Source organism: Spermophilus citellus, assembly GCF_964194105.1.
Source record: "Spermophilus citellus genome assembly, chromosome: 16".
NCBI lineage: Eukaryota > Metazoa > Chordata > Mammalia > Rodentia > Sciuridae > Spermophilus > Spermophilus citellus.
Genome location: NC_138196.1, coordinates 11,980,606 through 12,006,624, shown reverse-complemented (window position 1 = coordinate 12,006,624; position 26,019 = coordinate 11,980,606). Strand labels below are relative to the sequence as shown.

The window sequence follows — 26,019 nt, the reverse complement described above, 5'->3', positions numbered from 1 at the left end:
CCCTCAAGCCCCCAGGCATGGGCTGAAGCCCCCCGCAGGTTTGCCGACTCGCTGTGGTGAGGGAGACTGGAGCCACGGCTCCTTCTCACGCACGTGGAAATGACGGCCTCCACCTGGAGGGCGTTTGGCGAGCAGAGCCGGGGACACCCCAGCACAGTGCTGCCACATGTGGGTGATCCAGGGAGGAGCGTGTTTGCTGATGGCCACACCATCACACGGCGGAGAAGAGCAAGCCACCGTGGCACAGGGGACGAGGCCGTGAGCACGGGCAGGAAGGCGCCCCTGCACCTCTCCCTGGCAGATCTCGAGGGGGGTGTAGAAGGCAGAGGCAGCCAGGGCAAGACGGCCAGCGAGGGGGCAGGGCAGGGCCAGGCCAAGGAGCATGGGGTCTTCCAAGAGGTCCACTTCCTGGTTTATGAAAATGCTCAGGGACACAAGTGGGGACCCAGTCAGACAGACACACTCCTGCTCCTGAGCAGGATCCAACAGAAACTAAAGCTGACATGGGGGCGGCGGGTGGGCACACAGCGAGGGGCGTGGACGGGAGGAGGGGAGGGAAGGAGGAGGTTCCAGGAGCCATGAAAAGAACAAGCCGATCCCCCACCAGACCCCGCTCGGGCCCCTGCTCTCTGGAGGTGTCTGTTACGGTCACTTTTGCTGCTTGCACGCCCTCTCTGTGGCCTTTCTGCAATTCTGTGCTGAACGGAGACACTGAACCCAGGACCCCTGGGTGGTGACACCTCACTGCTGCCCTGTCTCCTGTTGGGCCGAAGCCCTCCCAGACAGGGCCAGGTAAGGGCACCCAGGGGCGGGCTCGGGATAGGCTGCTCGCCAGGAGGAGCCTCTCTAAAGACAGGTGCCCACGAGTCGGCTCCTGTGAAAGCACTCTGCCGGGAGGGAAGCCACCTGCACACCCTGGTGACACAGCCAGGGCCTCTGTGCTGCTCTCCACTGTCGCTGTGGCTGAGAAATGCGAGGCACTTGGAGGAACCAGGACACTGGCTCCTCGGTCAGTAGGCGGCCCAGCGCTGGCTTCGCGTCTGAGTGGCACAGCCGACACAGCAAGGCCCCGCTGCCCCTCTGCGTCCCAGCAGTAAGCTGCTTCCCACCACAGTCCGGGCTGCAAGTGCATCTCGACGTAAGGAACGATTACAAGGGAAACAGGAGCTCCCAGGGATCAGCCCCTCCCCAGGAGGAACGAACAGGGGAGCTTCCTGTGGGACAAGGTTAATAGATGCTTGCACAGGACCCCAGGGGCTTCCCCAGCTCCCCCAGGTTCCCCCCCCCCGCCCCCCCGTGGCTTTACAGGTGAGCACAGTGCAGCTCTGCAGGCTTTGTGATTAAAGTAGCAAGTACACAGAGGACCCAGATAGGGACTGGGAGGAAGCATTCTGTGTTGGGTGGAAAGAGAAGCAAACAAAGGTTAATGTAGTTAGTGAAATATTTCCAGTTATTTCAGGCAACCCTTTGCAATATCACTAATGTTTTTGCACATTTCACCCTTTTCTGGAGGAAAAGCAGCCTCTGTGTTTGAAATCAAGGAATAGAAGCCTCGCAGCCTCCGCGGCTGTCCCTGGAAGACCCAGCAATGGCACGGAGAAGTCCTCACGTTGCACTCGGAAATCCAGAGGTGAGCTGCATCTTTCTCTGAGCTGGGCATGAACAAAAATCACCCAGGCAGAAACAGATCACCAAACAAAGCCCTTGGGGACAGCCTCCTGGGGCTCATGGTGCCAGTCCTCACACAGGGGTGGAGACATGTGGCTGCAGGCATTATTAAGAGGCGGGGCTACAGTTTGGAGTCTGCCCTGGAAAGGACTTCCAAGACTTCTGGGTGAAAGTCCCGCCCTGCAGGAGGCCTGGAGGCAGGTGGGGATGACACAGACAGGACAAGGCTCAGCATCCCAGAAGGGCCCCCAGCAGAGCACGTGCACCTGCAGCCTGGCAGCCCCAGGGCCAGGCGCTGGGCAGCCCGCTGGGTTGGGATGTGCCGCTGCCTTGCACAAGTGTCCTTCTTTCTGCTCTGTTGGGCACACTTTGCACATCTGCCCACCAGAGAGGGACTAGGCTCCTCCAAGACGTCAGGAAGAGAAAACAGGTGGGAGTGGCCGCGAGGGAGAGAGCAGCTGTGTCCCACAGCCTCCTCAGCCGGCCTCCGGCACCTTCTGTCCTTACTTGCCAAGCTGCAGACGGGGTATCCCGAAGCTTCTGCTGCTGCTTCTGCTCACGCTACATGTGACTTCCTGCCCCCTGACAGGAGCCCAGGGCGCCTCAGGGAGCTGGATATGCAGGGTTCACTTCCCCGGGTTGCCCAGGCCAAGGTGTCCAGGTGTCCCAGGGCGGGGCTGCCCTGAGCCGCAGCCCAGCAGGAGGCAGAGGTGCTTCGCACCAGCGGCTGCCCCTTCTTTGCTTACCCTTTTGGTCCACCCCATCCAGCCCAGTGTTGCCTGGGGACCAAGACCGCCTGTTTGCCCAGGACCTCCCATCGTCGCTGCCCTCCCTCCTGCCGGGCAGCCACCATGGCACCTCTGGGGGCCTCCTATATGCATGGCTTAGCCTTCTTTGTCTGACTACCCATGGTCCCAAGGCCTCTGCAGGGCTCCATGACCCTGGAGTCAGGACCAGGATCTGAACTCAGCCCTCCTGGCCCACAGGAGATGGCCTCTCAGGCCACCCAGCCTCATGAGCTTCTCCAACTCTCAGCCCTGTGTCCACAGTGAGGACCTCCCACCCCGCACTGGCCTCGCCTTGCTGACTGGCCCTTTGGTGACTGTCTGCAGCCTGCAATGCTGGTTGCAGGGTCCAGCCACCTGATATTGGTCCTCTGTGGCCCCTCAGCCCTGTGCAGGGCTCCCATCGGCTCATGTCCCTGTGCCCCCTCCCATGGTCAGCACCCCAGGGCATTTGCATCTTCTCCCCTCAAGGCACCTGCCCTTCCTTCCCCCAGGGGGCCGTCACTCCCTCAGCCCCCTTTCCCTGACCACTCTGTCCTCGCCCTCAATCTCATACCTGCTTTATTTTCCTGCTGGGCACGTGACAGTGCTACGGGATCTGTGGGTGGAGGCCAGATAAGGCCCGTAATCTCCGAACCAGAGGCTGCCGCCTCACATGCAGAGGGCTGTGCAGGTGGGATTAAATAAGGATCTTCCAGTGGGAGATCGTCCTGGATTATCTGGTGGCCACTGTCACCACAGGGTCCTCAAAAGAGGGAAGCTGAAGGTCAGAGTCAGAGAGGTGGGCACTGCGTTACTCCGAGCCCTGAGGGTGGAGGAAGCCACTGGAGCACAGGTGGCCCCAGAGCTGGAATAGTCAGGAAAATCTGCCCTGCAGCCTCCAGAGGGACCAGGCCCCACCCTGCCTGTGGCCTGTGGGACGTGCGGCCGTGAGGACTGCCATGTTTCATGCCATTTAAGCCCTTAACTGGGTGGCAATTCGTTCCCGCAGCAGCAGGGGTCTGATCCCTCCCCTGGCAGGTGCTGCAAGGCTGGGCCCCTTCCAGGTGGCCATGTCTTGTGGCACCCAGCACAGGGCTGGGCACACAGGGTGCTGTGCGGTGTCTGTGGATGAATGAGCACCTGGTCCAGGTGGCCCGGACTGCAGGAGTGGTGGCCTCTTCCACGGCCTGTTCCACATGGACCCTGTCCCTTCCTCCCCACACCTTGACAGTCCTTCTGGAGGCAGACCCTTCTGTAGCCCAGGGCCTGGGACAGGGGCGTGGGGTGACTGGACAGAGTCCATGCTGGCCACCTTGTGTGGCTTTAAGCACCAACCCTGGCTCAGCATCAGGCAGAGCTCCTGGGAGGGTGCCTGATGCAGAGTGAGATCCAGGGGCTGCAGGCAGGGGATGGTGCATGGCCAGCATCCTCTGTTCACCCTCTGGAACCTTCTGTCCTGAACACTCCCCAATGGGACTTCACTAGGACACCAGGCTCTGAGAGTGGCTAACTTGTTGGAGGACACATAGCCGCAGGCAGCAGAGGAACTTGGGCTAATGATTGTTCTGGAAAGTTCTCTGGGTTATATTAATCTGGGCTGGGGAAAACCACCAAGTCAAGGTTACAGGGGAGGCCATCCTGGGGGCGGTGCATCAGCGCTGACCTCCTGGTATGGCTTGCCCCTCCCTCAGCGTGAGTCCATAGCTGTGGGCTCTGCTCCTGCAGCTCCAAGGCAAGATAACTGGACAGTGAGAAAAATCCTGCTCAGCCTTTGTCTCAAAGTTCTCAACTCGCTGCTGGGGGCCACTTTTCACTTCAATACACAGATGGTCCCCCCGATTCTGCTAATGAAAAATCCTCACACGCTACAAAAACAGACGTGATCATCTGTTTTCCAACATTCTGAAAAAGCCCACAGAGGTGTAAGGTGCTACAAAAATGAGAATAATTAGCTCGTGCCATCTGTGTGGAAAGAGAAAAAGGACCCCCTGCCTCCGGTCCACGCCACAGCCTGGGGCTCTGGGAGGGCGAGGGGGTCTCGGGAGTGGCAGATGCCACCGTATGTGGGTGTCCTCTTTTCTTCCTTAAGAACCTGCGTGCTCCCCTGATAACCTTTTAGTGGCCAAAGAGACTACCGGGAAGAAGTGACCAGGGCTGGGGCGTGGCTCAGGAGGGACGCCTGCCTGGCATGCATGAGGCCTACGCTCATGACCAATCTGATGTTTGGATGGCACTTCTGGTGGTCTGGGGTCAGTAAAGCCCCTGGAAGTGGCCAGCTGTACCCTCTGGTGCTGGGGCTGTGCCTGTCTCCTTGCTCATTTGCCGGGCTCTGACTCTGAGACTGACACTATTGGGTAATGCTCATGGGTGGGAGCCACGGAGCTGGTGGCCCTGTAGGGGTCCTGGCCAGACCCTAGCCCATGCTCTGTCCATCTCGATGGGGACCAGCCTTTGCTTTTAATGCCCAATCTCTATCCCGTGCTGGCACTTCTGTAATATATGGTAACAGTGAATTGTCAGGAGCTGATCCCAGGCCGGGCCCTGCAGCAGATCCCCCAGCACTTCCCTGGACCTCTGTGCCCATCTGGTCATGAACTCTAACAAGCTGCCTATGGGCAGGGGCCCGGCATGGCTTGGAGAAGCACCCACAGTAAGCCTTCCTGGAGGAGGTGACACAGGGACCCGGGGCAGGGGGTAGGAGCCTCAGAGGAGTGGGACAAAGGAGGAGCCCCCACTGTCTTCCCCGACCAGCCTGGCCAACACCCAGCTCCCTGCTCCAGGCAGCCAGCCCTGAGATGGCACCCTTCCCTGCTTCCTATGCACAGGGTGCCACTCCCCCCTCACCAAGCAGGGCCAACTCGTGACCACTAGAAGTCCACAGAAATGACCACGGATGGCTTGCAAGACTGGGCCTTCCACCTGTGGTCTCTGGATGGCAGGAGGGTTCCCAAGCAGCCGTGGACAGGGACCCCGTGGAAGGACCCGGAGCCTTTGCCAGCAGCCAGGTTGGAAGCAGCTGGATCTCTGAGCCCTGCCGAGCCTTCAGGCGGTCAGCTTGACCGGAGCCAGAGCAGCCCACAAAGCCGCTCCCCAGGTCCTGAAGCACAGGTCGGGGGGCCGGAAGTGCTAACTTTGGGGTGATGGGTTACTTTGGATACTCGACCACTCGTAAGTGCACGAGGTCACTTTCCACGCAAAGAGGGATCTAGCCAGGCAGCCCACCTCCCTCCACTCCCGGGAGGAGCCCCACTACCCAACGGGGGCTCCCACATGCACCCTCACACCTTGCTGCTCTTCCTCAGCCTGCAGCATCCTGCCCGTGTCCCCCAGGTTGGTCCCTGTGGGTCCCAGCGCTGACCTCCTGGCAGGCAGAATGGCTCTGGCCATCAGTGTGGCCCTGCCACAGGCCTAGCAGGCAGGAGGGCAGTAAGTACAAAGGACGGGAGTCCTGAGGCCGAGTCCACCGCCTCCCGGAGGACGGAGGGTCTTGCTCAACAAGGCAGCAGCAGGCGGCCCCATCCCCCACCTCGTGGCACCTGTGGTATCTGGGGACCGGTCAGCCGGACTCGCCCCAGGGCCTCAGGGCACCTTCCTGGCTTCTCCTTACACCAAGATCTAGTCTGGCTTTTCGTCCACGTTTCAGGGAGAACAACAGAGGAGGCTGCCAGAGCCGGGTTCTGAGGGGTCTGCTGAGGGCCACGCAGGAGGCTGGGCAAGGTGGTGGCGGGTCCCAGGGACATCCAGCCGCACTGACATGGAGGAGGAGAGCCGCCACACAGGGCCAGGTTTATCTCCAGCATTCGAATCCAAACAGCAGCCACTGAGCAGTGAATCACCTGGGGTCTCTGTAGAGCAGACCCCCCACAAGAAGCACGGCTACTTCATAGGAATTAGGTCACTGATCCAGGGCCCAGCACACCCCCACACAGCACAGCCATGGGGCAGGGAAGAATTATCTACAGAACACAGAGTTCTGTGCCACAGTGTTGGCAATTTCGCCAAACTTGGGGTGCTCAGAATTACAGGTTTGTTCCCCAGTCTTCCATAAAGCAGGGCCAGGGCAGGGGTCTGCCTTCTCAGCTGCTCCTGCACACACAGTGCCCAGCCCTGGGGGACATGGCTGTCTGAGTGAGCAATGGAGGGAGGGGCAGAGGTGGAGGGAGTGGGGAGAGGTGGAGGGAGGGGAAGAGGTGGAGGGAGGGGGCAGAGGTGGAGGGAGTGGGGAGAGGTGGAGGGAGGGGAAGAGGTGGAGGGAGGGGGCAGAGGTGGAGGGAGTGGGCAGAGGTGGAGGGAGTGGGGAGAGGTGGAGGGAGTGGGCAGAGGTGGAGGGAGTGGGGAGAGGTGGAGGGAGTGGGGCAGAGGTGGAGGGAGTGGGCAGAGGTGGAGGGAGTGGGGCAGAGGTGGAGGGAGTGGGCAGAGGTGGAGGGAGTGGGGCAGAGGTGGAGGGAGTGAGCAGAGGTGGAGGGAGTGGGGCAGAGGTGGAGGGAGTGGGCAGAGGTGGAGGGAGTGGGCAGAGGTGGAGGGAGGGGCAGAGGTGGAGGGAGTGGGCAGAGGTGGAGGGAGGGGCAGAGGTGGAGGGAGTGGGGAGAGGTGGAGGGAGTGGGGAGAGGTGGAGGGAGGGGCAGAGGTGGAGGGAGTAGGCAGAGGTGGAGGGAGTGGGCAGAGGTGGAGGGAGGGGGCAGAGGTGGAGGGAGTGGGGAGAGGTGGAGGGAGGGGGGAGAGGTGGAGGGAGGGGGCAGAGGTGGAGGGAGTGGGCAGAGGTGGAGGGAGGGGGCAGAGGTGGAGGGAGGGGGCAGAGGTGGAGGGAGGGGGCAGAGGTGGAGGGAGTGGGGCCGAGGTGGAGGGAGTGGGGCAGAGGTGGAGGGAGGGGCAGAGGTGGAGGGAGTGGGCAGAGGTGGAGGGAGTGGGCAGAGGTGGAGGGAGGGGCAGGGCCAGGAGGCCCAGATGCAGACACCTGAGCCCTTGCCACAGAAGGCCACTGCATCTGTTGCCAGTGATGAGGGCCTCAGGGTGATGGCTGGGGCTGCTGGGGGTCTCGGGTTCCTCTTGATTTCCTTGGCCCCCTCAATGCCCCCCAGTAACCCCAATCCAAAGGCAGCATTGGCCAGCTGTACCTTAGTCCCTTGGGCTAAGCCCCAGTCATAGGGGGAACAGGGAGCAGCTCAGCCCCCTGCGGTGAGCAGGCCCCTCATACCCACACCCAGCTGGGCAGGGGAATCCGCAGGCTCCTTAAGGGAACAGGAGGCTCCCGCCCTGCACCTCTCGCAGGGGTGGGCAGCTGGACGTGGGTTTGTTGCTGGTGATGTGGTTCTCACTGTTGGCACAGCTTGTGCAGCAGGGCCAGGCTCTGGGCTATTCTGCGGGCGTCGGTGCATTTAAAGCCCCCTGCTTCAGACTCAGGGCTGCTGTGGGCAGAGAGGGCAGCCTGCTGGTGGCAGCCGGGCTGGGAGCCCTGGCAATGTGGCAATCGCCTGCCTTTTATATCCACCCCATCTGGACCCTCGGGGCTCAGCCCATGAGCCTGGGTCTCCTCGGGGAGGTACCCTGGTGGCGGTGGGAGAAGGCATGGCCCCTGCTTCTCTGAGCAGCCTTCAGTGGCCCTGGCCTCAGGATGGAGAGAGGCTGTTGGGACGGTGGCCTGAGCACCTGCAGCCCTCATAGCCCTGCCGGCTGGAGCCCCTAGAACAAGGAGGTTGCCACACACGTAAACCAAATGCCAATGAGGGGACTCCGGGCTGTGGGCCCACGCTGCAGAGCAAGGCAAGGCTGCCCTGGGGAGCCTCACACACCACCTGCCCTGGCTGGGGGTGTGCAGCTTCCCGGGTCCCCTGGAGTTCCTGGTCCAAGGGCCAAGGACCGTGGCCTGCGCAGGTGTGCCTGTCTCCATGGAGAGGACGGCGTGGCTGGGCCGAAGCCCCCAGGGCGTGTGCAGGGTGGAGGTGTGACCAAGATGAGGGGCCACAACCGTGAGGCTGAGCACCAGTTCACTGGGGTTTGGGGCAGCCTCTGACGCCCTGGCTGGCACTGGAGGACATTTGGCACGATTTGTAGACAGCTGGGGTTGTGCTGCTGGTGTCTAGTGGGCAGAGTCCAGGGATACCACTCAATATCCTCAATATCCAGAGCAGCCCCCACAGCCACCAAGTGCCCTGCCCGAGCTGGAGATCAGAGAGCAGCAACTTCACAGGTTAAAAATCCGTATTTCCAGCTTGTCTTCAAAATTCAAGATTGTCCAGAGGGGCCCTGATGCTCCACCCACCAGGATGCAGCTGCCAGCCCCCAGAGAGGCTGCACTTCCTCTGGATGTTAAGAGGGGTGGCACCCGAAGCACACCAGCCTCAGCCTGGGGAGGGGCGGGAGGCATCGAGCCCGACTGGCCTTCCCCCGAGGGGACATCTCTTCCCTGCTCAAGGACAGGGAGGGATCCTGGGCACCAGTGGCAGCCCCAGCCCCTGTACCCCCTCTCACTGCTCTTCAACCTTTCCTTTGTGTTGGGAAGGCTTAATTGGGAGTTCTGAAAGGTCAGAATTAATATTTCCAAATGGAAAACACAAGGTACAGCAGCTCTGAGTAAATATGGCTCAAATCCGTGTTCTCAAAATTACAAGAAAACGACGAGACTCGGAGGGGGCTGCACAGAGCGGGCTCTCATAAGGGCGGCCTCCTGATCCCGGCACCGGAGCAGCCCCTCCAGGGCCAGACCAGCCACCCCACTCTCTCCTGGTGGACACGGCTGCCCACAGCTAGTCCTCACCCTGGGACCCCCGGCTCAGGGATGAGCCCCTCCCCACCAGGCAGTTGCTGGACAGATGACGTCTGCTCAACACTGTCACCTGTGTGGGCAGGGTCACCTACACCCCACAGGCGCCCCCTCTGTGGAAGTCGAGGCCGCAGCCACTGCCACCCTCTGACACATCGAACGCCAGGTCGCCTTCTCCCGACACCCAGGGCCCCTTTCCTTTTGCCCGTGGGTTGTGCTTGCTGCCTGGGCCCCACGTCAGGCAGGACTTCTGAGACCTTGGGTCCCCACCCAGACAGCAGCCCTCATCATAAAGCAAGAACTCAAACACATGAGGGCAGGGAGGAGGGCCGGGCCACCTGCCCAGCTTGTCCCAGGAACCCCAGTGATTGTCAGCACGGTCCCTGCTGCGTCCGTAGTGTCCGATGGCCCCTGTAGTTCCATAAGCCCCCGCCCAGCAAGGTGCAAGTCCAGCACGAGGGGTCATCTCTCTCATGGTCATGGCTGCATTCCACAGTGTCACACCAATCATGGCGCACAGACGTGGCCCATGGGCAGGCCGAGCAAGAGGGAGCCCCCGTTGCACCCACTGTCCCCAGGGACGTCCCGCTGTGGCAGCCACCCTTCAGGCACATGATTTGTAGGAAGGTAGCAGAGATCAAGAGCTCCAAACCTCAGTCAAACAGAGCAGCAGATTAACCACAAAGTCCATCAAAACACTTTGGGAGAAATAACCTGCGAGGCTAGACACAAACCCCCGGGCCCTCTCTGCTGATGGTGTGGCCCAGAATGGACCGGCAGGGCATTGTAGAGCTTGTAATTCTGTGATTCTAAGACACAGACGCAGATGGCCACGACAGTGCATCCTTACGGTCAGCGTCCCCTGGCTTAGATTTGGGCAGTGCCGGAGCAGGCCTGAGCCCAGCCTTCACGTGTGGCAGAGTGTCAGCATCAGGACTGGCACACAAAGGCACCACACCATGTTGGTGCCCCTGGCTGCGGGCGGAGGACCACCTCTGCACCCCTGCTCTGTCCTCGCACTGGCCCTGCCAGGGTCACCAGGTGGGTAACCACAAGCCACTCTGCCATCTTCGTGTGGTTCTCAAGGAGCCCAGTTGGCCACAGAGGTCCCATGAGAAGGCCCCCTGGGCTTCCTGGAGGAAGCGGCCAGGCCCGAGCACATCATGGCACCTCGGCCCACTCAGCGCAGGGCCGAGGACAGGGGAAGCTGGATAGAGAGCCCTTCCCTCCCCAGGGGCCACGCAGAGGGCTCATTCACCCCAGTGAGCAGACCCGCCCAGGCTGCCCAGCACCTGGGCTCTGGCTTCTGTCCTGGTCCCTGCCCTTTCCACTTGGACTAACGGCTGGATCCTGTCCCCGCCTGTCCTGGTCACCCTTCATCACAGCCACAGGGTCTCTGCTGGCCCTTCCCCCTGCGGCCTCCCCCTCCCCCTCCTGCTTTACTGTGGTCTCCTCCGTGTGCTCCTCTGCCCCCTGTCCCCTGGCTGGCGGGGACCTGCCCTGGCTCACTGCTGGGCTCCTTCCCACAGGTCCATGCTCAAGCCCACGCACAGGAGGGGATCGGAAGGCCCAGCAGGGGCCTCGGGGGCTTCACACCTGCAGGAGCCCGGGACAGGCTGGTCAGCTGGAGGCTGAGGCAGAGCAGGGGAGGCCGGGTGTGGGCACCCATGGAGGGCTGCACTGCCTCCTCCCTCGTGCAGGCCCCACCCATCAGAGACACAGAGAGGACGCAGACTGGACTCAACAAGGTCAGCACAGACTCAGGAAAGCGGGCTTTCTAGCCAGGTCATGATTGTAGCTGCAGCTCTTCCCTGGCAGCCTGGTGGCTCCCTGACTTTTCCACTTCCCATGCGGGCTGAGCCGGAAGGTCCGGAGTGTCCACTGGCGTCCCTGAAGGAAACCATCCCAAGGCTGAGCCTGGCCAGGCCCCTAACTGGCCCCTGGATCTTGGGTTACTCTGTGGCTGCATCCACCATCTCTGGGGAGCACCATGAGGGGGGTTTGCCAGGTACCCCAGATGGCAAACGGCCTCACAGTGACTCAGCTCTAGGACAACTCAGGTGTGGTGGGGCCACTTGAGCACATTGGATCCCTGGTGGCCAGGCGTGTGCGGGAGGGGGACGGGTGGGAGGTGAAGCAGAATGAAGTGGGCCTCTCACGCGCCTCTCTGCACCGAGCTGGCCGGGAGCCTCTCCAGGGGACGGCGGGCCCTGCTTGTGGAGGGCGGCATCTGCTGAGCCATGGCTGCCTCTCCTTGCCTGGTCAACCTGCACCAAGCACCCATCACTCCCACAGGTATCAGTTCTGGGGCAGCATCACCACCTGGGAGGCGTGGCCTCAGAGCACGAAGATCCTGCTCTCAGAAAACACGGCTGCTTGGATCTTTGCATGTAGCCGGCAGTAGAATCGCCACCCATATTTTCTGCACGTATCCAGAGAAGTGTCACCCCCTCGTGCCGCATGTCGGGAGCTGAGGGAGTGAAGGATTTGTGTCAGCCCCCGAGGCACGTCAGGCCTGCTCCAGCTCTTCGGTGGCACATGGATCTGAAACGGTGACATTTCCCTGCAGCTCTGTCACCACTATCTGCTCGGTGTCACTGCGAGGTGGAAAAGGCACCATGGTGGCCGTGTGCCGAGGAGGGAACCATGGCCAGTCCCCCTTCCCCGTGTGTGGGGAGGGGACGGCTGGTCCTCTTAGGAAGCAGGAGAATGAAAATTTCAGGTGGCTCCACATGCTGATGTCACCTGGCTGGGGATCCCTGAGACCTAGTGCCCTGCGCCGCAGCCCTCCTGGAAGTGTCTTCATCATCTTGGGGACCCTAGGGCCCCAAGGAACATCCAGGAAAGCAGCTCCCTTTTCAGTTTGAAACCCCAGCTCACGTGTCATCAGGGGGTGACTTAGACACGTGGCCCCCTTCGTCCTCTGCCAGGGGTCATCCTTGTATGTCACCTTGACCTCAGTGGGGGGGATTTCTTCTGTGCATTAAACCTGGCGAGGGAGGAGGTGGGCAGTGTGGACGCAGCCCCTTAGCTCCTTGCTCAGGAGAGAGTGGAGCAGTTACCCCCTGCCTGCCCCCATGTCCTGCTCACAGGAAGTGGATCCCAAGGCGCTGAGAGGCGTTTCCAGGTGGAGGGTGCCTTGGAGCTATTCAGGATCGCGAGTCCTCACGGCACGGAGGCCTGTCACAGCACCGTCATGGAGAGGGCACCTCCGTCTGCTTGGGGTAGCTGTGTGCTGACGCTGGTCCAGCAGCCGGGCTCGAGGCCTTTCCCCCTAACATTCCTGAAAATCCTGAGCAAGCATATGACGGAACAGAGTGTCACCCAGGAGGTGACACTGCTGCAGGAAGCAGGGGGGCGGATGAGAGGCCAGAGGTGGTGTGGCAGGGCTGGGCTGCCACGGGGCAGGGGTCCTGGTGGCAGGGGACAGAAAGGCTGACACCTTTGCCTGACAATTGTGCACCTAGCTGTCTGATTGTGACCCCCCGGGGATTCCCCTCGCTCCAAGGAGCCCAGCAGCTTCATCAGAAACAGCCGGAGTTTTCAGCCGGGTCTGGGTCGTGGCAGGAGGTCCGTGAACACGGCTTGAAGGGATGCCCAGGGCAGTGGACCAGGGACAGCCTGGTGGCCCTTCCCACCTTCTTCATCTCAGGGGCCCCTCTTGCTCTCTGGCAGGTCCAGCACGTGACCAGTCACTCTGGGTAGTTACGGGGGGGGAGGGGTGTACCCGTCGGCGTGGTGGGGACTGGTGCAGGTCTCACACACCCCACGCCACCCATCAAAACCCAAGCAGCCCTTCCCTGTCTCCCTCATGGGCCATTTGAGTTGATAACTGGAAGTTCTCTTGTCACAAAGCCGCCAACACTATGAGCTCAGAGGCTTTCAGGACAATGTGCTCACTTTTGACCAAAACCCTCCTGGGCATTTTCAAATTCCCATCTAGTGTTTGCCGAAACCCCACTGGACGCTGGTAGAAAACAGGGCATTAAAACAGAATCTAAATCCAATTTTCTAATCAATTGCTACAGAAATGTGTGTAAGTGGCTGCAGATTGAGTCCCCAGGAGCCAGATGGGCTCTGCGATGCTGTGAAGTTGTCACCCACTTGCCCCTGCCCCTCACACCACCCCACGTGGTGTCCCGCTGGCACAGACGCAGATCCGAGAAAACTTCCTGACCAATCAATAAATGCTTATGAAGAACTGGGGCTGACACGCACCACAGGGCACGGGCACGCAGGCTTGGATGGAGGCCGAGTCTTTGTCTCATCTTATTTTTCTCCTTTAAGCCTGGAGGTAGATCAGCCTCAGGTCAGCCTATCTTTTCAAAATAGATCCTTTTATGAAGATGCCAGGATGGAAACAAAACGTCTTGGTATCTCTGAAATTAAATAAAATTCCCTGTAATAAATTCCTTGATTAAACCTAAGAACCTGATGAAAGCATATATAAAAGCAAGTTATACACACCCACACACACTGACACACAGGCTGACACACACACTCACACACACACACACACACACCTTGTCTCTCGTTGGACTTCATTTTACCTGCCTCTAGAAATTTCTTTGCACCAAGACAAGGTGAAGAATTTTACACACCTGATATTTGTATCAGTACCCATATGCATACACACCCACACACACTTAACATCTACACCTGTGCATACACACAGATGCTTAACACACACACACACACATGCACACACACCCACACACCCACTATCTGTACCTCATTTTCACACCACACAGACATACCTCGTCTCCCCCTCCAGGTGTGCATAGATGCACACACGCACACCTAACATCTACACCTGTGCATACACACAGACGCTTACACACACACACACACACACACACACACACACACACGAGGCCTGAGCTCCAGGTTACTCAGGGCTGAAAGTGCTTGTTAAGAAGCTTTGGGGGACACGGCTTAGGGGTGAACTGGGAAGGCAGGTGGGGTCACGCCCCACTCCTGGAGCTCTCGAGGTGGACTCAGCAGGGAAAGGGCCGGTGCTCTATATCCTTGTCTCACCAAGGGCAGGACATCTGGGCCACCTGCAAGGCCCAGGCCCCTGGGCCCTGCAGAGCCTGGGGTGTGCCCCCAGCCCCGGTCACTCCGCAGCTGTCTCTGGTTGGACCCAGCTGTTTCCTCAGGTCTCACAGACCCTGGAAAGCTGCAGCCATCTTTTCTTGGCTCTCCAGGCCCATGTGCCTTTGTGTCAACCCAGCAGTGTGAGCCTCAGGGCTTCCCTCACAGGGGGCTGGACACTCGTGGGGACAGGTGGTTTTCCTGTGGTCTGGGGGCCCAGTGCCCAGAGAGTCTTCCTGTACTGTGTCCTGATCCAGGGGACCTGCCAAAGCCTGGAGTTCCGGGCAGGCTGGGAATGCAGGGCACTGCAGACAAAGTCCTCAGGAGACACACATGGCATGCCAGCAGGCGGCATGCACGGCCAGGTGTGTGCACAGTCCTTCCAGGCCCTCGGCTTCTCCTGCTGACCCCATCTCCCACCACCCTGACCTCACTCGCATCCCTCCGGAACTGGGCTTGGACTGCCCTGAGCACCCAGAACACCCGCTCATGGAGACCTCCCTCCTAGCAGCCACCAGGAGCCAGCCACCTGGGTCCCCTCACTGCAGACACCACCCAACACTCACGTGTATCCAACCAAATTGACAACACTAGTCCCAACCTCCAGCACTCTGATAAAGTTGGGTGTCAGTAGTGGCCCCCACAAACAGGAGACATCCAGCCTCATGGAACCTGGCACCCTCCCAGACACGCTAGGAGGGAAACTGAGTTGACAAGCAGATGGCTTTGACTTTGGAAGAACACGGCCCGTTGTGTGCCTTTCCACCCTGCCCTGCCCTCCCACAGGGTGGGGGTTCCCAGTGTCTGAGCTCACGGGGACATGTCCCCACTGGGACAGGCACCCCTGTGTCTGAAGTTTTTCTGCATCACATCCACGGCTCTCGTTTTCAGAAAAGCCATCGGAAGACACAGCCAGGAGGACTTTGGTCCTGGGAACACTTGGCAGGTGATGCCAGGTCTGGGCACGTGGCAGGAGCTCAGGTGGTGGCCTGCAGGGGCAGACAGCCTGGCCATGTGCAGACGTGTCGGTGCAGAGTCATGGCCGGTGCTGGGCTGCTCCTCTGTGGTTCCCTCACGCCTGCTCATGGTGCGCGGGGACGGAGCCGGTGAGAGTGGCGCATGGTGAGCCAGGGCCTTAGCGGATTGATGCCACCCCCAAGTGTCCCAGCAACCATCGTGCCACCCAGAACGAGTCCATGCCAGCCCTGGTGGTGGGTCTGGGGCGGGTGAGGAGGGAGGGAGAACTGAGCTGGGGGTCACCTTGCTTTGAGGATCTCTGCACGGCTGCTTACCTGGTGGGGTGGAAGGGTAAGCGATTGTGTAAGCCTGCTGTCACACTATCAACCCCTGACATTCCAGCTTAGCTGAGGCAGCCGCTGGCCAGCCAAGGCCCAAGGCCCTGCCCACAAACCCCCTCCTCTGCAGGAGGCAGCTGGTCCTCTGTGCCCGCAGGTCCCATGGGGGGAATCACCTCAGCAGCTTTGAAATCGTTTAAAACGGTCGCTCTGTACTGAAGACACAGACTTCTTGTCATTATTCCCACACAGCCCAGCATGACAACTATCTGCATGGATATGCTTGGGATTGGATTTAAGGGCTAGGGAGGGAGTGGCTCCTGGACCCACCCTCATGGAGGCCGAGGGGCAGCTATAACCACCAGAAAGTGCCAGGTAATCTTACAGTTTTTAATGCTGTGACTTGAATTCCTGCTCTGAAGGGAATCGGGGGTTAAACTGCCCTAACCCGACCCAGAACTGCCCACGGTAAGGTGGGCTCGGGTGGGCTCTGGACACAGTGCAACTCTAGTTCACATTTCTATTTTTCTTTAAATAAGTTTTTGCCTCATTGAGTGCCCACGGACTAGCAGGGGCTCCTGCGATAAATACTACCTGTCAAGAATTCCCTGTGATTAGACTTTAAGGAGGAAAGAATTTCCAAATCATTTACTTGGGAATTTAAGAAATCCGAAGTGCATTTGTTTGCCGGAGAGGAAGCCCTGGCCTACTTTACATGGTCAGATCTATTTTTAAACATTTCTTCTTTGAACTTAAAACTGCCCCTAAAAATACCCCCCTGGCTGGTTTGTGGAATTGAGACAGAAGCACCGAGTAAACTCTGCTGAGTCACAAGTGCCTGCCGCTGGCTGTGGGCCTGGGGCCTCCCACCTGCCTTGCTGCCTCCCAGGATAAGTGTCCACGGGAGAGACTCTGGGCTGCGGAGGAAACTGATCTTAACAGATCACTTCAACAGGGAAGAAAGGGATAAAAAGACACTGTCCAGTTCTGTCCAGTGGATGAGGCTGGGGTTGGAAATCTGAAGGGAGGAAGCACTGGGGAGAGGCACTGCTGGGCCCTCTGGAGTGCTGGACTTAGCACTTCAACATGGCCAGTGAGATCTGATGGGACCAGCCTGGGCAGGCTGGGGGACGCTGGTTTATCTGCCTTTTCCCAGCGGTGGCTGTCAGTGACAAACTGCCCAACCTGAACCCCAGGGTTGGCAGAACGACGAGACGACCAGACATCTTGTTAGTGGAGGACGAGGAGCCACTGTGGGCTTGAGAGGGGGCTCCGCCTGACTCAGGGGTGCAGCAGTACGTCAACTGCCCTCTGTCAGTGCACAAAGGTCTCCTGCATGCAGACACACACATGCACATATTCACATGAACACACATGCATACACACACACACATATGCACACATTCACACACACATACACATGTGTACATATGCACACATTCACATGCACACATGTACACACACATTCACACACACACACATGTGCACATATGCACACATTCACATGCACACACACATGCACATACACACATGCACACATTCACATGCACACACATGCACATATTCACATGCACACACGCGCACACATATGCACACATTCACACACACATACACATGTGCACATATGCACACATTCACATGCACACACACATGCACACATATGCACACATATGCACATACACACATGCACATATTCACATGCACACACATGCACATATTCACATGCACACACGAGCACACATATGCACACATTCACACACATATACACATGTGCACATATGCACACATTCACATGCACACACATATGCATACACATGCACACATATGCACATACACACATGCACACACATGCACACACACACGTGCACACACACATCCACACACATGCACCTGTGCATGTACCCACAGACACAAACACACATACACTTGCACACATTATGGTGTTTACCGTACTCAGTGAAGCTGTCGCAAACGGACTCGACACACATTTATTATCTGAAGGTTCAGGAGATGTTTAGACCCCCCCACCATGGAGGGGTGGTCGGCAGCAGGTGGTGACAGGCCACATAACTGGGTCTGCTGGGTGAGCCAGGCCTGGCAGGTGGGGGTGTAGCTGGCCACAGCAGGAGCACCCCCCGGCATCAACAAGTCAGGGAGCTGTGGTGCCAACGTGCTGATAGAGCTCAAGGCACCGGGGCAGATGAGGCTACCCAAGAAGACCCTGAAAAAGGGTGGGTTAGGGCCTGACCCCCAGAGATTTGCAGCCCCGGGGCAGAACTCTGGGATCCCAGCTGCAGAGCATGTGGCCGGGCCCTGACCTCCTGTGGACAAGAGAGAGAAGCTGGTGCGGGAGCCAGTGTTCTCCCCAGCGGCCTCAGAGTGACCCTCAGGAAAGCCTGCTGGTGGGTACAGTGGTCCCCATTAGTCCCATCTCCCTCCCCGTGAGTTGCAACAGGCTGCTCTTTCACTGCCCACTGGTTCTGGTCCTTTCCATCACGGTCCTGATCTCTTCACACTGACCACCTTGCTTCTGGGGAAACACTCGGCCTTGGCCAGCTCCTGTCCACCACTTGGGCAGAGAGAGACTCCTGACTCAGGCCTCAATCTCGGACTGCCACAGGACTCCCATCCTCAGAGAGTGGCCCCTGGTCCCATGTGCACCCCGCCTGCCTCCCAAAGCCTTTAGTGCACCTCTTACGCAAACCATCCTTTGATCATGAGTGGGACAGACTACCCTACAGGGTCCCTGCAGGTCAGTGCCCATGTGCCATTTGACATTCCAGATGGCCTCGCCCTCCCAACTCCTCTCCCTCCCCATCAGAGGAAGTTCTGCATTCTCAAATTCCTGATAAACACTGGGGCACAAACAAGATCCACCTCTGCTGGGGTGGATCTTGTTTGTGCCCCAGTGTAAGGTTCCAGTTATTTGTTATGAAGATTATTCTGGGACACACTGAGCTTCAGGTTGGTCCTTGTCTAACTAACAGAGTTGCTATGTGCCCTTTGGAGGTACCATACCTTTGGAGGTATCTTACTCTGATCTTCTACCTAGATATACTCCTATTGTTATATGATATCAAATTTCTCCATGAATTGCCATTGCAATTGGCTATTCATTTGTGTGTACCAACAATATTATTTGCTGTACTCTGTCTGTTTTATAGTATTTAGTGACCTTCATCAGGAGTTCAGCATTCTTGGCAGGCATTTCTCTACTTGGCCACAGAGGAACCCTGATTTTTCTGGATTCTTCCAAGAGATGAGAATGCAACAGCAGCAGCTGGGCATATGAAAATAACTGGGAACAAAATAGACACAGATTCAGAAAAAAATACTGAAAAAGTCTTCCTGTAAAAGCAGTTTTCTTTTGACCCTGAACATTCTGTAGAATTCAGTGATAAGTTGGCTACCACATGGCTATTTTGAACAGGCAGAAAAATCAGAGGTAGGTGGACGTGTGATTTCAGATTTTAAACACGGATGATAGAATTCTCTCAGTTTTACCCTCAGATCCAAGCAGGTAATTGATACTATAGTTTAAAATATATGGATATATCAAGAAAAGAATAGTCATCTAACTTAGCTCCTTCATGATGAACCACAAATAAAACTTTAGGACTTCTTGCTCAAAAAAAAAAAAAATGAACCTAGTGGGTGGATGATGTCAGCATCTAAATTTCTGTTAATAATTTCAGAGTGTACTTTTTTCATATTTTTTTTAACAATAAGTTTCACCAATTGGAAGACCAAAGCTCACTGGGATACACAAAGTCTTTGAGTAAGCATTCCAAAAAAATGAACGTCTCCTTCTGGCATGGATTGTTCTCTCTTCAGCATTCCTAGTTGACACAGCCACAATTCTTCAGTTATATGTTCTCTTACCCGTGAGACTCCTGGGAAGTCCCATCCAAAACATTCATGTTGCTACATTACCATAAAAGTCTGCCCTGTGAGTACAATTTCAAAAGAAAAACAAACGGGCTTCATTTAAACAAATAGCAGCTCTCCCCATCTGAGTTGAAGAAAATGCACGTACACTCTGCTTGCTGGAGTGTGAGTCTTATGGAAAGGATGTTGACTTCTAAAGTGAAGAGAGCCTCACCACAGTATACAGAGACTCCCATGGTCTTTCTTGCTTTTTGATTTTATTTTTTACCTTGATATTTTAATGCATTTTTTTAAAATCTCAACTCTGAAGCTGTTTTTGAGATCAGGGAGAAATATTTAAACATTTATGCCTTCAGTTCATGATTCAGAGATTTATTTATAAGACCGTTGATTTTGGGACACCCAACTCTTGCATTTAAGCTGCTTAAGTGAGTCATGTTTGTGGGAGGTAATTACTACCAGAAAGTACAACTAACTTGTAAGCTTCTCTTTAAAATGTCCACTTGCAATCTACAATTACTTCAAATAACAGGCTACCAGGACCGTGCTGTGTTTTACGGCTGTATATATTTATTATGAGTGCATTAGGCAATACCCAAACATACTTTTGTCACAGAGGGGTTTTTGTAGGAGAATTGAGTCCCTTTATTAGTATCAGTATAGATTTCTGTAGATGTAGGATTGACAAGGTATAATCTCAAGGCATCCCTTCTATTATAGGGAACAAAGCCCTGGGAACAGCTGGCTCAAAAGAATAATAATGGATTCTGGCTGGTGGAAAAAATATTTGTGTATCATTAAAGATCAGATTCAATCACTGAAATTATAGCAAACAGTTACCTCTTTAACACCTCAGTGTGTCTCCCAGGCTAACCTTATGTCCTCCTGGGAGGGTCCTTGATTCTCCACTTAGCAATGAATGAAACCCACACCCATCAGACCAGTCAGTAGAGGAGCAGGTAGCCTTTTATGGGTCAAAACACCAGAGTCTCTGAGAACATTCTGAAGTTCAAATAATCCATGACTCCTTCTATACCAATCAGTGCCTTAAATTCCACAAATAAGATGTCTATAGAGATGGTGTTGTAGAAAGGAGAAAGACAAGGAGGGAATTTGATGCTTGGTGTCACTGAAAATAAGGCACTGCCATTTTCAGGGACTGGTGAAAGCACCAGAAAGGTAAAGCTGGAATTTCTAATGACAACTCTGGCCACTTGATGGTTTTAACCTGTCTTTGACTTACCATTTCTTAACACAACCATGAAGTGATACTGAGGTCTTCCACTCATCTCTAAGGTTCTGATACCTGTGGAACCAAACACACCCCCTTCTTTGTTACTATTGAGACTTAACCAATTGCATCATCATGCCTCTTAGGCTGCTGTGTTCCAACTGTCTTCTTGGACCTGCCACATTCATTCAGTCACTAATTTTACTCATCGCTTATTCAGTAAGTATTTACCAAGTGTCTTCAGTGTGTCAGTTGTTGTATTAGGTGCTGGAACTCATCTGTGAACAAACCCCAGAGGATAATACTGCCTGGCTGGGGAGATAGCCACAAAAGTTGGCAACTTCAGGAATATATGGTAAATGCACTTACGTAGTAAGTATGTGCTGTAGCATGAAATTCATCTGGAAAAATAAGAGACCCTAAATAGCTAAAGCAATCCTTAGCAGGAAGAGTGAAGCAGGTGGCATCACTATACCAGACCTTAAACCATACTACAGAGCACTAGTAACAAAAACAGCATGGTACAAGCACCAAAACATACTGGTAGACCAATGGTACAGAATAGGGGACACAGAGACTAACCCACAAAATTCAATTATCTTATATTAGACAAAGTTGCCAAAAACATGTACTGGAGAAAAGACAGCATCTTCAACAAATAGTACTGGAAAAACTGGAAATATATATGTAACAAAATGAAATTAAATCCCTATCTCTCACCATGCACAAAACTTAACTCAAAATGGATCAAGGACCTAGGAATTAAACCAGAGACTCTGTGTCTAATAGAAGAAAAAGTATGCCCTAATCTTCATCATGTGGGATTAGGCTCCAACTTCCTTAATAAGACTCCTATAATGAAAGAATTAAAACCAAGAATCAATAAATGGGATGGAATCAAACTAAAAAGTTTCTTCTCAGCAAAAGAAACAATCTGTGAGGTGAACAGAGAGCCTACGTCCTGGGAGCAAATTTTTACCCCTCACACATCAGGTAGAACACTAATCTCTAAAGTATATAAAGAATTCAAAAAACTAAGTACCAAAAAACAAATAACCAAATCAACAAATGGGCCAAGGACCTCAACAGACACTTCTCAGAAAAGGATATACAATCAATCAACAAATATATGAAAATATTCAACATCTCTAGCAATCAATGAAACGCAAATCAAAATTACTCTAAGATATCATCTCACTCCAGTTAGAATGGCAGCTATTATGAAGACAAACAACAATAAGTGTTGGCGAGGATGTGAGGGAAAAGGTACATTCATACATTGCTGGTGGGACTGCAAATTGGTGTAGCCAATATGGAAAGCACTATGGATATTTCTTGGAAATTTGGGAATGGAACCACCATTTGACCCAGCTATCCCTCTCCTCAGACTACATACAAAGGACTTAAAACAGCATACTACAGGGACACAGCCACATCAATGTTTATAACAGCACAATTCACAATAGCTAAACTGTGGAGCCAAACTAGATGCCCTTCAGTGGATGAATGGATAAAAACATGTGGCGTATATACACAATGGAATTTTACTCAGCAATAAAAGAGAATAAAATCATGGCATTTGCAGGTAAATGGATGGCATTGGAGAAGATAATGCTAAGTGAAGTTAGCCAATCCCCCAAAACCAAAAGCCAAATGCTTTCTCTGATATAAGGAGGCTTACTCATAATGGGGTAGGGAGGGGGAGCATGGGAGAAATAGACAAATTCTAGATTGGGAAGAGGGGTAGGAGGGAAAGGAGGGGGCAGGGGATTAGCAAGGATGGTGGAATGTGATGGACATCATTATCCAAAGTACGTGTATGAAGACACGAATTGGGTGTCAACATGCTTTATATACAAACAAAGATATGAAAAATTGTGGTATATATGTGTAATAAGAATTGTGATGCATTCTGCTGTCATGTATTTTAAAAAAATAAAATCAATTTAAAAAAAAGAATGTGCTGTGGAAACACAACAGAAAGGCACTATACCTGACCTTAGGGAGGAGCAAACACTTCCAAGTAGTGCCTGTGGTTAAGGAAAGCTCTAAAGGAAAAGTAGAAGATGATTAAGAGACCTAACAGGGAAGAGAAGGTAAGGAGACAGGACAAAATACTCTGTGCAGAAGAAAAAGAATGGGCCAAAGTCTGCGAGAATCATGAAGATTTAGTTCAGAGAAATATGATTATTTCATAAATGGAGCAATAACACAGTACTAATACAATGATGGTGGAAGAGGAGGACAGGTGGAGACCAGAGCATGAAAGACCTTATCTGCCATGCTAAGTAGTAGTCTGAATGGAATTGGCACCTGTTGAAGGATGTACCCTACATATCATGTTTCTATTAGAGCAACCACCTACAGGTGCTTCATATACTTTATCTAAGCATCTAAGCTTAATCCTGTACCAGTTGGTATGCCCCCAATCATTTGGCCAGCTTTACTCTCGAATCTTTCCACAATTAACCTGAGCTGTGTCTAGAACAAGAGCAGGTTGCATCCTCTGTTTGTACCATTGCCCAATTTATTTAGCCTTGGTTTGAGATGTATACTGCTCCTCAATATCTGTGGTCCATCTGGGCCCCCAATATACTGCTGACTCTCCTATCTTATATAATTTTCATGGAAATATCTATTTTTCTCTATTTTATGTCAAACTAAGGTTTGACTTAAAATATTTATGAACTCCATCATTAACTCAACAAATACTTAAGAAACTATATACTAGGAAATATTCCAAGCAATATAGTAATGACCCAAAAGTCTCTACCTTTATGGAAGGGCATTTTAGAGGAAGAATACAAAAAAATAAACAATATACCACATGATTGTTATGTAGAAAATTGCTATAATGATTATTATGTAGAAAACTTAAGGGGCTCTCTGGAGAGTGTCATTTTATGTAGGATATACATACTCATACAGACACACATATATACACAAATACATATATGCATGCATATACATGCATACATTTATACATATATGCATGTATATACATACATGTATAAACATACACAAAAATATAGGTACAGACTATACAAGTTTTTTTACTCTGAGTATGTATCAATAAGTTCTTTAATGACTTCAGAATTCAAAAATTAGAGAATTCATATAAATAGTTTGAAATCATCCTTATGTAATGTCACAAGTTTCAGGACTCAGAAATTTTTCTGATTTTTAGTTTATCAAATTCAATGTGTAATTTTATTTTTAGCCTTACTGTGTGATAAATGTGACTTTGTAATAATCTAATTTATAGTCTGATTGCTCCTGGTTTAAAATAATGTGATTCAGTATATACCTAAATTAACATTTTGCTTTAAGAAAAGAATAAATGCTTTCCTATTTGTATTTTATCTTAGTTACTCATTTGGAATTGGAAGGACATTATTGTCATAATCTTGTGTGCATAGTAAGTATTTTGACATAAATTAATAGAAGTTCTATATTACATGCTGAATAAGAGATTTAAAAAGGGAATGGGGGAGCACTGTTTAAATATATTGCAGTTGAGATTTTCCAGAATTGTAAGATGGTCTGAATCCTCATATTAAAATTACAGTAGTAAAATGCAGAATGACTTAGTTTATAACATAGCGAAACTGAATATAAAGAACAAGCAGAAAAATCTTAAAATCTATCAGAGACAAAATAAAGATTCTATGCAAAGGGGCCCTCAGACTTGTCATTATTTCAACAGATGGAAGAGGACAGTAATGTGCTCAAGAACTCAGAGAAATTAACTTTAATTTAAAATTCGATACCCATCAAAACTACAAAACAAAGACATTTTCATAATTACACAGACTTAAATGATTAGCCAATCACAGGTTCTCACTGGAGAATTATTTTAAAATAGGAGGAAGCTAGAGAGAAAGTATGGAATCTAAGATTACAGTGAACATAGATATCAATAGAAATAAAAGTCTATTAACTACTGTTATATAATTTTTGGTCTAATACTACCTTTAATCTGAATGATCAAATTGATAAAAACTATAACTCTAAATAACAATTTGAAATGCTTAACAGGAAGAGGTTAAAATGCTGAACAATTTTAAATTAGGTAGGAATTTATGTTAAGATTTAATTGTGATCGCCAAAAAAAAAAAAAATAACATCTAGGAGACAGCGGTGATGCAGTGAGAGGAAGGCAGGACCGCCACAGGTCTCTGTCCACTGGCTTGGGTTAGAGGCTTATGAGTGGGGCCAGCAGCCTGAATTAGCCAATGGGGAGGAATCAGCTGGAAATTTAAAATTTTTTTGAGGCAAAACTGATTTCTATCTTGGGTTTGTCACCCTCTACTCCTATTGTTCCTATTCAGATCTCAAATAATTCAGATCTTCAGACAGCATCCTCAAATTCAGGATGGCTGATACACGAAGGAAAAATGAAAGGCTGTAGGAAGAGCACAGAACCCTCTGGTCCAGGCTCTGAGAGCAAAACATACTCTGCCTGCCCTCCAAGATCCTGCATATGAGTACGTACAGTGTGTCCCATTGCCAGCTCTGCTGCTAAGAGTAAGGAGAACATGAATCCTTCAAATCTGATGCCACCACCTAACCAAACACCGGCTCCAGATCAGCCCTTTGCATTGTCTACCGCCAGAGAGGAGTCATCCACTCCACGAGCAGATTTAGAGAAAACACGGGTTTATCCTTCCTAACTGATGCTCTGGAATGAAAAGTTTAGGAAAGGGTGGAAGTGGAAGGATGAGGATACTAATCAGAAAACTATGTGTAATACCACCAGAATTCACAGTCAGAACAATGCACAGGCGTGGAGAGAGATTTTGAAGTATCCTTGTGGTCCATTGTTATCTGATTTGAAGGGAAAGCAAAAGACTATTCACCAAAGGCAAGAATTCGTTCCTGGGTGGAGTATGAGTTGCCTTTCGACAGACATGATTGGATCATCGACGTTTTTGGCATACAATTTACATATGGTATTGAGTAGTACCAGGGGGGCAAAGTCATTAAGGACTACCCGTTCACTGTCCTGGTTGGCCACCCCACCTTGGATTTGCTTTCAGAAGTATAGGACAGAATGAAGGTTCACTGGGCATCATAAGCACTGTTTTGTTTGTTATGCAAAGTATAAACTATTTTGTTTCTGAGAGATACATTAAACCATTTTCCCAAAACTGAATTGCACTCATGATGTTATGGGAACTTCAAGTGGATAATCATGCTTCGTCCTTTACTTAGTCAAGGAGCCATGCTCTGTTCAGTTTTGAGGTGCATTTTGTCTTGCAGTTTATAGCAGATTGTTTTAAGTTTTCTTCCCATTTGGTTTAAGTAAGAGGCATT

General features: G+C 52.9%; 1 pseudogene across 1 annotated transcript; it reads left to right on the top strand.

The window, feature by feature from the left end:
• Nucleotides 1-99: 99 nt before the first annotated feature.
• LOC308635088 (holocytochrome c-type synthase-like) lies at nt 100-25,666 on the top strand (annotated as a pseudogene). Its single transcript has 2 exons — nt 100-516; nt 24,978-25,666. The product of its transcript is annotated as a holocytochrome c-type synthase-like (transcript).
• Nucleotides 25,667-26,019: the final 353 nt, after the last annotated feature.